The following is a 4,927-nucleotide window of genomic DNA, read 5'->3' as shown; positions in this document are numbered from 1 at the left end:
TTTCCATAGAGAAGTCTCTTCCTCACGAGGCCCTAGGACCCACAGAGTGTTTTTGTTGTTGTTTTTCTCACCTAGTCAAGATATGCATACAGAATAACCAAAAAAAGAGAGCACATTTTGAAGGGTCTGCTACAACGAAGTGGAAATCTCCGTTAGAAATATGAGATTGGCCATGCGTTTTTTGCATGAACTTTGACCTTTGTTAAACTTGGTAATGGGGGCGGGCCGGGCGGGGGGGGGGGAGGTACAACATAGCAGTCAGATACGGGATTGTTTGGCTTACTAATATAATCCAAATAGTTTTATTAGACATGCAACACTTCCATGTATTTTCAGAAAGTATATCCTCCAAATATTAGATAGGAACGAAAATTACCTTTTTGAAAAGTCTGAGTTTGGGAAGCCAGTGTCTCGCATTTTGTTCTGGATATTTCTGGGCATTGACAAAGGTGGTGTTTGTTTTTAAGGAATATTCTAGATGATACCTCATGAGCTGCTGTTACCTCCTTGGCGGAGAAAGCGCAATGGCAAACAACTTTTGTTTTTGTTTGGCAGTTTCTTTTCCTTTCCCTCTTTTCCTTTTTGCAGCAGAGTCCTTTTTGCAACTGAAAGTTCTGGGCCCTCAACCTTTGTGGTTCCTGAAATGTTACGTGACTTTTTCTTTTTCTTTCCTTCTCTGTAAGGCCCCCGTCTGCACTATATGTGTATTGAAAGCACTCTTACACCACTTTTAAACAGCCATCGCTTCCCCACAAGAATGTTGGATACTATGGGGGTTTATTTTTTAAAAGTTGCTGCATAAAGCTGTGATTCCTAGCATAATCAACCCCTCTCCCTAGGAACTCTGAGCAACTTCAACAAACCGCAGTTCCCAGGTATGCTGCTGCTTTAAATGTATAGAGTGCAGATTGCGCCTTAGGTAGGATTAACCAACATGGTGCCTTCCAAATGTTGCTAAACTACAGCTCCCATCATCCCAGATCATTGGCCATGCTGGGTGGGAATGATGGGAGTTGGAGTCTTAAAACACACACACACACACACACACACACACACACACACACACACAGACACCCTAGAGGGGCACCATATTGACAAGTCCTGCTCTAAGAGTTTAGAATCAGTGCTGTGGAAGAAAAAGTCCGTTTTGCAACTTGAAATCATGCAACGTAGAATCCTCCGCCCCACTATTTATGTAAATATTGTTTTAATTGCTCCAAAAGGAACTTCTCTTTTTATTAGTATGTTGGGTTGTATTTATAGCTGTTGGTGTCCCATTTATCATTTTTAGACATGTTGGAACAGTTTTTACAACTGCTTAATTTATTTGTGATATTTTTGAACGGGAAGTCACTTCTGACCATTTTAAAACCTTCCCCGCCTCCTCTTGCTAGGGCTTGCATCAATTGGTGGTGTTGTTGTTTTAAAAAAGATGTTTTTCAGACTGATTTAGACAAAAGCTTAAACTTTCTGATGTTGGAATATAAACAAATGCAATTCGGAGAGTCTGGGACATTTCCCCCCCTGGCACCTCTTCTGCCCTGTGAATTTGTGTTTTCTGCTTTAAAGTAATATTACAAGGTTCATGTATTTTTCTAAAGAAGAAGAAGAATCCCGCGTGCCTTTTTGCCTAGTGGCCTTACATCTTTGTGACAACAAGCACAGCTAATGTACAAAATGTGAACTCTGTTCTGCAGCAATCTAACCCGATTTATCTTATTTATCTGCGCAGTCCCTTTGAAACTAGTGCCGGTGCTCTGATAAATATGGAAATTGTGATTGGTTACTTGGGGTGAAATTGCCCCCTTGGCGCACAAAGATAACAGATTAAACCATTTGAAACTGGATAACTCTACCCCAACCACCCCGTATTGCCCGTTCTTCTTACTTTACTTTTTGGAGTTGCAGTGATTTTGGCAAAAGGGGATTTTTGAATATAAACCTTGATGTCTGCTTCCCAGTTTTAATTCGGGGGGGGGGGGGGGAATCCCTAGGTCTGTGAAAGAAGGATTCCACTTGATTGAACTCAGCTGGTAATCTCCTCTTTGGCCCACATTATCCTGGATCTATCTTTGATCTAGAATAAGCAGCCCCTTAACTCAGAAATAGAATTGCTGTAGTGCCATTTGCAACATATACAGGAGGCTTGGAATCTCAGCCTGGCCAAATATTTGATCCCTGGGTTGTATTTCGCCCTTTTTTGTCTGTGTGCAATAAAATCAACAACAAGCACGTCTTTCATAACTCTGAAGATGACGGCAAAGGATTTGTTTGCACATTTTACTTTTTTGAAACAACTTGAAGGGCATTTCTGCATGCGATGGTTAAACCTTGCTTTAAATTGCTCTCAGCTTCCCCTTCCCCTTCCCCAACCTGCATTAACTGCATCCATCGCTTGTGACATGAACTCAATGCTCAGATGCTCAGAAGTCCCTTGTAGAGCGAGTCTGTGAGAGTGATAAGGGGAGAAATCTAACTGCAGTCCTATGGTTCTCGTCCCTCCCCTTGTGTTGCAGAGCTAGGCAATGCTAGCAGAGGGGCTCTTTGTTTTTATCTCGCAAGCAGGTCTCCAAAAAACCATTATATGGCCTTTATTTGCAGTGGGCAAACAACTTGACCTGATCTGTAATTGGCCTAGTATTGGCTTGTTTACTGGGCAAATGGTAATATGAGCAAACAGAACCTGGTCAGGAGAGCTTTTGTGAAACCATAATTGCTATGGGGCGTTGGAGAAAGTGTTTATGGTCCACCACCATCCTTAGGGCAGCTGGAACTGGTGCAAATTCCCCTCCTTTACCTGTAGACTTCCTGGTGGGATTCCTGGACTTTGTGAATGCGACCAGTGGAAGGCAAGCAGGTCACTAGCCCAGTAAGCCCAGTCTGTGTAATTTGTCCCACTTATAGCCCGTTAGTGTCTAATACAGGGCTTCCCAAACTTGGGTCTCCAGCTGTTATTGGAGTACAACTCCCATCATCCCTACCTAGCAGGACCAGTGGTCAGGGATGATAGGAACTGTAGTCCAAAAACGGCTACAGCATGTGCAGAGGAGGGCAACCAAGGTGATCAAGGGTCTGGAAACCAAGCCTTGTGAGGAATGGTCGAAGGAGCTGGGAAAAGAGGTGGCTGAGAGGAGACAGGATAGCCATCTTCAGATATCTTGAGGGTTGCCAAGGGAAGGATGGAGCAGGCTTGTTTTCTCCTGCTCCGAAGGGTAGGACTCAAACCCAAGGCTTCAATTTACAAGAAAGGAGATTCTGACTAAACATCAGGAAGAACTTTCTGACAGAGCTGTTTGACTGTGGAACAGACTCCCATGAGAGGTTGTGGACTCTCCTTTCTTGGAGGTTTTTAAGCAGTGGATGGATGGCCATCTGTCATGGATGCTTTAGTTGAGATTCCTGCCTCTCAGGAAGTACGACGATAACCCTGGGGGTCCCTTCCAACTCTACAATTCTATGATTCTATGGAATTTGTGCTTTACCAGAATGCTTTTTTAACTTACTTATTTCCGACAGACAGGAGCTTTGAAAATGAATACCGTATTTTTTGCTCTATAAGACTCACTTTTTCCCTCCTAAAAAGTAAGGGGAAATGTGTGTGCATCTTATGGAGCGAATGCAGGCTGCGCAGCTATCCCAGAAGCCAGAACAGCAAGAGGGATTGCTGCTTTCACAGTGTAGCGATCCCTCTTGCTGTTCTGGCTTCTGAGATACAGAATATTTTTTTTTCTTGTTTCCCTCCTCCAAAAACTAGGTGCGTCTTGTGGTCTGGTGCGTCTTATAGAGCAAAAAATACGGTACTTTCCAAACATACTATATGGCAAGAACCTTGGCAAGAACCTTTTCAGCTGTCTATCTAGCCGTTAATTAATGGTGTTGAGTGTGATCTGTTTGATTGCTCACCACCGCCGCCTTTAGTTTTAAAGAATCCAAAGTTTGTCTTACAGGTTTTAGTGTGTCTGTCTCTGCGGCCGCCTTGGACCCAGTCTGAGTGCATGCTCCAGAGGTTTAAGAATGCCAGAATTCGTGTGCTTCTCTCACTGTGGCTAAACAGAACCTCCTTGACATAGTTTTGATAATTATCTCATTCAGGTTTGTTAATTTTTTTTAAGGGAAATTAAGTATCCTAGGCTACAAAAAGGCAATTTCTGGCTCAGTTTGACCCTGGAGTGGCCTGTTACAGGATTTCATAGAATTGTAGAGTTGAAGGTGTTCCTACGATTCCAAGATGCAGCTGGTGGGCTGGATCTGAAGAGACACAAAATGTAATAAATTGAGCCAGTGGAAGATCTTGCACCATAATGAATTGCAGGGGGTTGGACTAGATGACCCCCAGGAGACCCAACTCTTACTGTGATATGAAACTTGAGATCTTGCACAAGGTCTCGTGCTAACCGTTGGATTTTGGCTCTCTTTTTCGTACACAAGGATCTTGCACTAAGCCAGAAAACAAAACGAAAAGCCTTTCTCCTCCAGGAAGAGGCCTTCTGTTTGCCAAAGAGCTCCTCAGAATCCAGTCCAAGGTTGCTGGACCTTTGCTCAGTTGGGCCTCTTTGTGAAAAAAAATCTGTGGGCAGCAGGTTTATAGAGCAGTGCCCCCTTTTGAAAGGTCCTCCTCAGTTCACTGAGAAGACTCCTTCACACATGTAAACATGTGTCCTCTGCACTTGATTACTTAAAACGTCTGAACTGGCCTTGCTTGAAAAGGACTGGGTTCTGAATTTTGAAGAAAGTTCTGTCGATGGCACTGTACAGTGGTACCTCGGGTTAAGTACTTAATTCATTCTGGAGGTCCATTCTTAAGCTGAAACTGTTCTTAACCTGAAGCACCACTTTAGCTAATGGGGCCTCCCGCTGGCGCCGCGCCGCCGGAGCTTGATTTCTGTTCTCATCCTGAAGCAAAGTTCTTAACCTGAGGTACTATTTC

The 4,927-nt window shown here is 43.6% G+C and overlaps 1 long non-coding RNA gene across 1 annotated transcript; it reads right to left on the bottom strand.

Annotated features, from left to right (window-relative positions):
- Positions 1-555: 555 nt before the first annotated feature.
- On the bottom strand, positions 556-3,653 carry LOC308470417. The gene is made up of 2 exons (XR_013982417.1): positions 1,059-3,653; positions 556-1,020 (listed from the first exon to the last, which is right to left on the bottom strand). It is a non-coding gene; the product is annotated as an uncharacterized lncRNA (long non-coding RNA).
- Between the last annotated feature and the right edge of the window lie 1,274 nt (positions 3,654-4,927).

The sequence above is a fragment of the Podarcis pityusensis genome (assembly GCF_964106645.2).
Source record: "Podarcis pityusensis genome assembly, chromosome: 1".
NCBI lineage: Eukaryota > Metazoa > Chordata > Lepidosauria > Squamata > Lacertidae > Podarcis > Podarcis pityusensis.
The sequence above is the reverse complement of the archived record's forward strand: the minus strand, read 5'-3'. Positions and strand labels throughout refer to the sequence as shown.